The sequence below is a fragment of the Mastomys coucha genome, unplaced genomic scaffold, assembly GCF_008632895.1.
Source record: "Mastomys coucha isolate ucsf_1 unplaced genomic scaffold, UCSF_Mcou_1 pScaffold23, whole genome shotgun sequence".
In the NCBI taxonomy this organism is placed as follows: domain Eukaryota; kingdom Metazoa; phylum Chordata; class Mammalia; order Rodentia; family Muridae; genus Mastomys; species Mastomys coucha.
Window position 1 is genome coordinate 54,409,110 of NW_022196906.1, and position 10,869 is coordinate 54,419,978.

Sequence of the window (10,869 nt, forward strand, 5' to 3'; positions counted from 1 at the left end):
AAGGATTTGTGGCATGGATCGTGAACATTTGGAAAGGAAGGCATGAGAAGGGTCGGCAGAAGATCTACTCCTTCCTCCCTTGTTCCCGGGACTGAGGAAATGGCTCAGTATGGCAAAACACTTACTGTACAAGCATGGGATTTTGAGTTTGGAGCCCAGCAACCCATGTAAAAAAAATGCAGGCACGGCAGTAAATGCCTAGAGTCTCAACACAGGAAGGCTCCTGGGATCTCCTAGTCTAGGCAACCAGAAATAAACAGATCTGTAAGAGACTCAAAGAGTAACATGGAGAGGAATAGAAGGACATAGCCCATGTCAACCGATGGTCACCACATGCACACATAAGTTGTATGCCCATATACCCACATGCACATCCACATCCACATCCACTTTTTAAAGTTCATATTTCTTTCATTGGACAGATAGGCACACAGCACTCTGGGCAAGAGCCTTCTGTTTCAGCTATCCTCCAGGGGTTGGTTGGGGGCCCCACACAATCAACAAGACAGATCGATTTAATAGTTCATTTGGTTGAGGTAATTGATCAGGAGAAAATGAGTAGGAAGGAAACAGGGTTTGACATTTATATAATGGGGACAGTGGCATTGTTTTTATACCCCTGGTTCCCACCCTGGATTAGGGAAGGTCGCGGATGCCCCATGTTGGGAATTTCCTAAATCTCTTTGGAACCACAGTAAATACCTCACTTAAAACCAACCACAGTAAACACCTCACTTAAAACCGAGGTTTGCCTTCAAGCCGGTTCTGCATGGCAGATTCTACCACCACGTGACAAAGCCACCCCCCCCCCCCCCCCCCCCCCCCCCCCCCCCCCCCCCCCGACCCCTCAAAGCGCTGTTTTTCTGGCCCAGTTTCATAGGAAATAAGAGCTCAGGCTCTGAGTCTCCACTGGTGATTATAGTTCTGGAGACCTGAGCACGGGCGTGTTGGAAACCAAAAGCACTCAAACCCACTCCTGATCTCTGGTGGAGACACCTGGGGCCAAGAGACCTACTAAACACCTTTTTTTCCTGAGAGAGTGACAAACGGACACTTCCCTTCCCAGGAAAAAGCTTTACAACCTTCCCTCTGAGAAAGTGCTAATTCAAGCCGAGAAGGCGCCCTGCTGAGGGGTGCCCAGAGCCAACATTAAAGACCGCTTCCCAAGATAAGGCTGCAAGATGTCTCAAGACTCTTTATCGAACATCCAAACATCCGCCCCAATGTTTCCCCTTCTCATCCTTTGATCCCCTCACCCCCTCCTCATTTTCTTCTTTCTGTATAAATACTGACCATTGTACAGTAATTAAATGGGGCTTTGACAAAAGACTTGCAAGGCCTCCCTCTCCTTTGTTCCCGCCTGTTCTTCTTCCAGGTACAGCTCCCATCTCAGTTCACGATCCCGCAGGTCCGGGATACAGGCGTATCTGCTTGTTTCTCAGAGGCCCTTTCTCAAGCACAATGCCTAATGCACCACTGGGCTGCATTGCAAGCAGGCTTCCAATACCAGGCTTCAACCATCCGGTCAACTTCATTTGTGGAAACTCTTGTCTAACTTGAATCTCATCCCCCAACCCCCAATCTCATTATTCATTTTTTTCTTCTTTATTTCCCATCAACTATTTATGTTTTTATTAGACAATTTTATTTCACATTAAAAATAAAGCTTTGGAACAAAAACAGAATGATCTTGATTGAAATCTTTCTCCCACTGCCCAAGCTGTCTCCACAGGGCTCGTGATCCCGTTTCCTGAATTCAAAACTGGCACTTGCGGTCTGAGCAGAGAATTCTGTCACATTTCCATGGGCAGATGGAAGCAAGCAGAATGTAGTTTGGATGATGAAATGTTGGGATTACAGGATTATTCACCGGGGTCTGGGGTTACAGAAGATGAAATCAGAATGGTATTCTAAAACTTGAGACATATGTTCGCTGACTCACAAGCTTGTTTTGGGTTTTGAATCTAATAACAACCATGAGACCGCATGGCGGGAGCGGAGTGGCCAGCAGACCGTTCAAAGCTCACTTTTTGATTGTCTTAAATAACCGTGGGTCTATCCACGTGGGTCCTACGGGTTGAGTCTCGTAGCTGGGGTCAGATCAGAAGGTGTTTACTTATGCTGCTTGGTTTTGACTGACATTTCTGCAGGCACTGCGTACTCTCCCTTATTGCTTCCATATTCCTGAGCGCACATTAGTCCATCAGTAGTCACTGGCCTCTCCACACATAGCTTCTCTTTAAAACATTATTTCTGACAAGAACAGGACATCACCTCAACATGTTCATCCATATCCAATTAGCTTTTCCAAATGCCATGTTTGCTATGTCTCTCTTCCCCTTTAAAGGGAAGCAGTCACCCCCTCAATATTTTAGGAAAGCATCAAAAACAAAACAAAACAAAACAAAAAAAAACAAACAAACAACAACAACAATAGCCACATCCTTACTATCTTGCATTTTCCCTTACTTTGAAACAAGAAATGCTACCACCATTGGGTGGTTCTACAAGATAGAAACCCTGGGGATGGAAAGATGGCTCATTGGTTAAGAGCACTGGCTGCTCTTGAAGAAGTGTAGAGAGAAAGTCTGGTTCAATGTATGAAAGCATCCCCTGTTAAAAATTATGTTGGTCTGTTAGCTTAGGCAGGAAATGGGGAGGTGAAAATTGTGGGGCAGAGAAGAAAACTCTGATATAGAGACAGGCACGGGTGGGGGTGGGGAGGGAGTGGTCTTGGACCATGGATAGAGACAGACACATAAAACCAAGAAGAGGTGACCAGCCATGTGGCACTCACAGAATAGAATATACAGGATAATTGAGTTATGAGCTAGTCGGGGAACAATCCAAAGCCTAGGCATTTATTCGTAATAATTCAGTCTCAGAGTCATTATTTCAGGGAACAAAATGGCTGGGTGACAAAGCATGTAGTTACACCCTGGGCTTGGTTCTCATCACCTACATGGAGACTCACAACTATCTGTAACTTTAGTTCCAGGGGATCTGGTGCCCTCTTCTGCCTTCCATGGACACCACATGCATGTGGTTCACATACACACATATAGGTAAACACTTATACACATAAAATAAAAATAAATAAACCTAAAAAGAAAATATATCCTACTCTACCAAAGCCGAGTCTAACTTTTCTTTTTTTTCTTCTCTTTCTCTCTCTCTCTCTTTCTCTTTCTTTCTCTTTCTTTCTTTCTTTTCTTTCTTTTTGGTTTTTCAAGACAGGGTTTCTCCGTGTCGCCCTGGTTGTCCTGGAACTCACTCTGTAGACCAGACTGGCCTCAAACTCAGAAATCCACCTGCCTCTGCCTCCCAAGTGCTGGGATTAAAGGCATGCACCACCACTGCCCGGCCAAAAGTCTAACTTAATTGTTGATTATGGACAATGTGGTGGCCTGAATGAGATGTCCCTCATCAGTCTCAGGGATTTGAATAGCTGGTATCCAGTTGGTGGCTGTTTGGGGGATGAGGAGGTATAGTCTTGTTGAAGGAGGAATGCCACTATGGGTGACCTTGTTCCATTCCCAATATATTCTCTGCATGCTGCTGAAAGCTTGCTATGGGAGTTCTCAGCTGTGCCCCATGCCATGCTTTGGCTCTGCCATCATGGGCTGTTATACTCTCAGAACTGTAAGCCCATAATGCTCACTCTATAAGTTGCCTTGTTCATGGTGTCTTAGCAGATCAACATACAACTAAGATAGAAAAGTTGATCAGCCCTAGATATAGGTCACGATCTTCTCTCTCTATGACCTTTGGTCCATTCTGGCTAACCCTGGACTCATCTTGAGTAGAGGGAATATATACACAAAGGCACAGAGGAAGGAACAAACAATGCATGTGCATAGAATGATGAGGTAGATCACCTGGCAGAGGCAACTTAAGGGTGGAGGGATTTATTATGGCTCATGGTTTGAAACAGTACAGTTCACTGTGGTGGGGAAGGCATGGTGGAGTTCATGGTTGGGAAGTGTATGACTGATGCTTGTTCATGGTGCCAACCAGGAAGTAGAGAACATGGGCTGGAAATGGCAGCCCATTCTCTGCTGACCCACTTCCTCCATCTAGGTCACAACTTACAAAGATTCCAAATCCTCTCAAACTATCCCAGCCAGCTGGAGATCTAGTGTTCAAACCCATGGACCTGTGGGAGATATTTTACATTTAAATTATGACATCAGACTACAGGGTGGGGCTACAGTGAGGGATGAAATCAAGCCAGAGAATTAGATACTCCAGGGTGAAGCATTAGAATGTTAATCTAAGAGATCCACAAATGCCAGATGTATTAAGAAATGGAGTGGCATACGTAAGATGCATTTTGAAGACAATAATGTTGGTTGGCGTGTGGAGTGGGTCCTACCTGGAGAGGGGGAGGAGGCAGGCTAGAAGGTTTCTTATGGAAACACTCTCTTTTGATAGGGAATAGAGAGCATTTCAAGAATGAGCAGGCAAAGATGGAGTCCATATCATTCCAACTCTGTTTTAGTTCAGTCAAAATGGGATTTTCATTGGAAATTACACAAATACACACTGCTTCAGACAACCAGCAACACGGGTAAAATGTCATTTGCTCTTTTGAGCTAGACACTATATTAAGATACTCAACACTGCTGGATGAATCCTGCCTGATTTCCTATATAGCTCAGTCACATCTCCATCTGGATGGATCGAGACTTTGCCACTGCAGTCTTCCACAGTGTTTGTGGAAGTTTAGTGAAGGGTGTAACTACACATGAGATGCCAAGAGCTAACAGTGCCCCCCCCTTTTTAAAAATTTTTGATCAGAGCTCACCTTGGATTCTCAGTGTCTGTAGTTCACTCTTCAAGAGAGAAATCAAAACAAACAGTGTGTGACCCAAGGCTTGGGAAAAATCCCACTGGAATATCTTTCTGGTGTTCTAATGGCTTCTCAACCCTTAGAGAGATGGATTTGCTAGAGAGTTATACAAAATGCCACCCACTTCACGAAGCAGGAAAGACAGCTCTAAAGTGAGGACTGGGCAGACAACATGAATTCAAGACCTTTATTCTCAGCTCTGAAGCAATAAAAAACTTATTTAGATGAAAGCTGACCTGTTTTGTCTCTTGACAGGGCTATGCTGAAGATTAGTGAACGAATGAAGGACAATTTGACTGACTGAAAAAATGACCTTCAGACTCAAAGGATAAGAAGTATTGACTATGACAAGATCTAACCATGAAAATGTATATTTTATTGATGAGGTCATTGGGTGACTACATCAGGGAAGTCATCTGGAAATTACCCAGTTGAAGAAGACAGAGGTTTTACCTTCAGGGGAGGGATTAATTTTCAGGACTAACTTGACACACCCAGAAATTATCAGAAATTTTTATGTTCTCCTAGGATAGGATCAAATCTCTTTAAGAAACTGAAAATTAGCTACATAAAGACTAGAGGGTACTTCAATATCCCAGCTTAAAGTAGAGTGTGAGGTCTGAGTGCTTTTCAGATGCACAATGAACAGGACCTTATGACTAGCTGACAAGAGGAGGGGAATGAAGCTTTAATCTTTTTCTTCCTCACCATGTGCTTTCAACTTTGTAGTGTCTAATACTCAGAGCACTTGATATATTATGGGTACTCTTGACATCATTTTTTTTTCTTTTTATTTTAAATGCAGTCCACAAGATTGCTGTAAACTACTTGAAAGCTAAGACTTCAGAGAGGCCAAATAGCTCAGTAAGGCTGTGCTGTTAGCTTTAAGGTTCAAAACCAAGAATAACATTTTAAAAATCTTTATGAAAGAATTAGAGGTCAAAGGACCAGTGGTCATACAGAAGATGACAGTTTCACTGGAGTGGATGGTGGCAGTGACCAAGTGCAGAGAACAAGTGGTCATACAGAAGATGACAGTTTCGCTGAAGGAGTTGATGGTGGCAGTGACCAAGTGTAGAGAACAAGCTCAAGCTGATGCCACCAAAGAATCCTGGACAGAGCTCAACCCAGAGGTAACACTGAGGTACCTTTTTGAATCTAGTCTTGTGAAGGACCAATCACATGATACATCTCTCTCACATTGGCTGTTTGAACATAATACTCTACATGTAGCACATGAATAAATATTTTAGCTTGTCTTTTGATTACATTAATTTCTTATTGTAAGAACTTTTTATTTATTTTGAAATACTTTGACTCACAAGAAGTTGTAAAAACAGTACAGAGAGTTTTGTTGACCTTCTACCCAGATTCCTCTAATGATGACATCACATTATGCATTGTCAAAGTCACGTCTACTACTGGCATGGGCATTATACTGTGAACTAAAAAGTAGATTATATTTGAATTTTACCATTATTTATATACATTTAGAGGGTATGGCTTTATTAAATACTATCATATGACTAATGTTTCTTTTTTTTAAATTTTATACCAGCTGATTCTCCCTGTCCTAGTTAGCCTTAACTAGACTAGACCTAGACTAGAATCTATCCAAGAGAAGGAGACTCAATTGTGGACTTGCTTGGTCTGTGGGCATGTCCATGAGAGATTCTCTTGATCATTAGCAGCTGTTTAGAGCAGCTCACTGTGAGCATCACCACTCCTAGAGCAAGTACTCCTGGGCTATACAAAAAATGTTAAGCTTGAGCAAGTGCTCAGAACTGTTAATTGCACCTGCAGGCAACATTCCTCTGTGGTTTCTGCCCTAGGTTCTTGTCTTGAGTTCCAGCCCTGATTTCCTTCAACAATGGACTGAGACCTGCCTGGTAATATAAAATAAAAGTATAAAATAAAAATACTCCCTTCCTAAATGGTTGTCAGAGTGTTTAATAACAGCAAGAAAAATCAAACTAGGACACCTCCCCTCAAGAACACTGTCATGTAATTGTTAAGTGTAATTGGCACCATCATCCAGCAGGAAAAGCAGTTTGGAAGGCGGGGAAGAATACTGAACTGGGAATAAGGAAGCCAGGGGCATAGACCTGGCTTTTTAATATGAGATGACAGCCAGGCTACTTCTCTACAAGGTGCTAGAAACACTCCTATCCTGAGATATCAGGGAACAGTGACTGGAACTCTGGCACGTGAATCAGGATGCTGACCAACTCATGTCTAATGGAGATGACTCAGAACTGGTGGCTTATTCCCAAACTCTTTTGGAGGCCTCAGCAAAGTGTCATCATATGCTTAAGATGAGCATGGGAGCGTTCAAGTCCCGGGTCCTGTCCTCACTCTGTGATTATGATGAGCATGGGAGCCTGCAAGCCCTGGGTCCTGTCCTTGTTGTGCTTATGAATCCTGACTCTTTGCACAAGCCAATTGAGTTGGATTTGGGGTGCTTTTGGAGTTGTGACTGGAGATGCTATAGTATTGACCTCTTCAGGCTTTTGGAACGAGAAAATGAGGGAACCGGAGATAGATATGCCATGGCATCTTCTCAGAGAATGCTGGAGCTTGTTGATCATGCCTGAAAAGCATCTATTTTTAAGTAAATCTCATCACCATGTAACCAGAGGGCCCATCCCTTCTTCTATAACACTCCTCAACTAGAAATACTTTCTTCTTCATTTGGACAAATTCGAAAAAGGGGCCAAAGAGAGGGCACAGGGAATCCCAAGACAACTCCTTACATGGTGTCTTCATTCTCACAGTTCAAAAAGCATCTACTGATGACATGCAGAGTCAACTTCTGCTTCCCACCCATCCACCGCTGGTTTGCGCTCCCTGTTCACCAGGTACTGCCTTTCACAGGAGGCATGTCTGGCTGTTACAAAGGTGACTGGACAAGGATCAGATGTTCTTAGTAGTTTTCCAGGGATTCCTTTTGCAACACATTGTAGGAAAATTTTACACGTTGCAAGCCGTCAAAAGAGAAATTGCTCAAGAATTACCCTCAATTTGTTTGCCAAAATTAACCTAAATGAGATTTCCTGAGCGAAATGAGCAATCTGGATGACATATTTGGTGGTGAATTTTACAGGGAGGAGGCTCTGTCCATCATGGCAGGGAGGATGGTGCCAGGCGTTCAGATAGTGGGGGCGGTTTCCAATTCCCTAATGGGAAGCAGGTGTTCTCTATGTGTATCACTAACACACAAATCAGGGGAGCCTCAAGTGGCAGGCTAGGCGACCCCGAGAGGTAAAACATGGAGCTTTTAGAAGCATGCCATTACAACAGTGTGGGGGAATACTAAAGCAATTTGGAGCTAACACTAGTTCTCTTGTATTTATGGTGAACTAATTTGTGGAAATACATATGGAGTCCAAAACTTTTATGGATGACATTCTGTTGAAAGAAGTCTTCTGCGTATGATAAAGCTCTCTCTCATGTCACTGTGAGGAATGTAGATGAATACCACCTTCTTGAGAAAGCAATTTAGCAATCTATGCTGCTTCAAGTGCTGCATTCTTCTAGGAATTTATGCACAGGAAATGATAAGAAATGAGGCCAACAGGTTCAGGGTGCTAGAGCCCATTACAGTGTTATTATCAATAATAAAAACATTGGGATCATCCTTAGTGTTCAACATAGGGAGATGGTTAACCAACACATAGGCTCCCTGGGAAATGTTGGCTCTTCCTCTCCGTGTTATTATTATTAAAATGTTTTCAAAGGTATGCTTGAACCCTTGACCCTCAGGATCATTTAGCAAGTTTTCTGAGCTAGTCACAATAGGGGACAATGTGACGTGAGGGCAGAGGAGCCATGAGGAGAAGCCAGACACAGATCCTGCTTAGAGTCTAACCTGAGTTAGCAAACCACCGCTTCCAGGCCAAATCAGGCCCAAGCCCTGTGTTTGTAAATAGAGACCAACCTGGACACAAACATCCTGTTTACTTATTGTTTATGGATGTTGGAGGTTATAACAGAAGGGCAGTGAGGTGACACAGACAGTCTGGTCTACAAAGACTAACTTTTTTTTTTTTTCAAGACAGGGTTTCTCTGTGTAGCACTGGCTGTCCTGGAACTCACTCTGTAGACCAGGCTGGCCTCAAACTCAGAAATCTGCCTGCCTCTGCCTCCCAGGTGCTGGGACTAAAGGCGTGCGCCACCACCGCCTGGCAAAGACTAACATATTTATAATCTGGCTCTTAAAAAATAAAGTTGCCAGTCATTGGTCTAAGTGTAAAGACACAAAAAAAAATGTACTCCAATATGGCTTGTGAATGTTTTAAGGGTGGTGGGCACAGGCTCATATGAGGCAAGACTGAGGCTCAGAGAGTTATTTTCAATTGACCCCAATTGCCTCATCCTGAATCATCTATGTCCTCCTTGCTCTGTTCTAATCTATCTTAGTTATTATACAGAATGCAAAAAGTTGTTATTTAAGGGGCTGGGAAGATGGGCTCCGCTAATTAAAGTCCTCAGCATATAAGCATGAGAACCTGAATATGGAAGCTGCTTTTAGTCAAGCCTATGGCTGTCACATTTCAGGGCCCATCCCATTCCATCAGAGAGTAAAACCTCACCAAGGGATTCAACCAGAAGAGGATGCTGGCTCTCCTGTGGGGTAGAGTTGGGTAGGAAGCAAGTACAGCAGTGTTTACAAACCTGTCAAGCAAGCAAGACATCCCAAGCTACATGCCAAATACTTAGCTTTCATGTTTTAACTTCCTAGGGACTGAGATGGGGTGGGAAAAGGGGACATGGAATGATAAATGACAAGCATAATATACAAAAGTAAGGTGTCCATACATTCATTGTGTAGAAGAATAGAAACCTCTGGACTTACAGTTTTTAAACCTACACAGTGAATTCAGTTTAAAGACATTAGATATATCTGACAAAAATTGTGTTGTGATATCTTTGGGTCTCAGAAGGAGGCTGGCACTAGGAAAATCCTGCACTGGATGGGATGTGTCCATCAGAGGCTGTGGACCTGGTGGTCAAGGTGTCAGACTGGGAAATTTCTATAATAAAAAAGCAAAGAGAAACCACTGGCACTCTATAGTGTTGAATTCTGGAAGCAGACTTTCAACTAAGATGGAAAGAGTTTGTTGGCCTGAGAGCCCTGCTTCAAGTGGAGGCTGCCTAGACACTGGCTGGATCTCTACACCTCTGGAGCACAGGCAGCGTGGGCCCAGGGATCCAATCACAACCAGAAGCACTTAGTAGCCTTATGTGGACCCTGAGACCAGAAGGCAAGGATGGGGACTCAGATTTGCACCCCTGCCATCCCTGTGATGCGATTCTATCTGCAAACGTCTGACCATGTGTATGTGTGTGACCATGTGCACTGTTCTCCACAAGATGGAACCTATAAGCCTTATAGATGGCACTCACCTAAGTGAGTAGTTTAGGAATATGGAATAGTAGCCAAATATTTAGAAGAATGATCTCTGGGAAACATAAGGGGAAAAGTGGACTTACTTCAGGCTGACTGACTATTCATTGTAATCCCATATACAAGGTCCCACCATGGTGGTGAGTCATGGCTTTGTCTCTTAGAACAAATGTTAGAATATTTTAAAAAAAAATGTGAGTGGAATGGTCAGGGTTTTTATTTTTAGGATGTTCAAGAAAGTTCTTAAAAATCTGTCTAAATTAGTTATGATATCTAGAATTTCAAGGCTTTTTATGCCACTTACAGTGATCTCCAGGAACAGCTGAGAGCATCGGATGCGATGCGGAGAGAAAAGGCTGCAGCTGAAAGCACAAGGCTTGGAGTTCCAAGACTGGCTGGGGGTGGGCTGTGGAGCGGTAGGCTGCTTGGGGGTGGGCTAGGGCATGGTGGACTGGCTGGGGTAGGCTGGGAGTGGTGGACTGGCTTGGGTAGGCTGGGAGTGGTGGACTGGCTGGGGTAGCCTGGGGCATGGTGGACTGGCTGGGGTAGGCTGGGAGTGGTGGACTGGCTGGGGTAGCTTGGGGCATGGTGGACTGGCTGGGGTAGGGCT

General features: G+C 43.7%; 1 protein-coding gene across 3 annotated transcripts in view; it reads right to left on the reverse strand.

Moving 5' to 3' along the window:
* Positions 1 to 10,869, reverse strand: part of Thsd4 (thrombospondin type 1 domain containing 4) — a 585,726-nt gene that overhangs the window by 90,105 nt on the left and 484,752 nt on the right. The gene's annotated exons all lie outside the window — the stretch shown is intronic.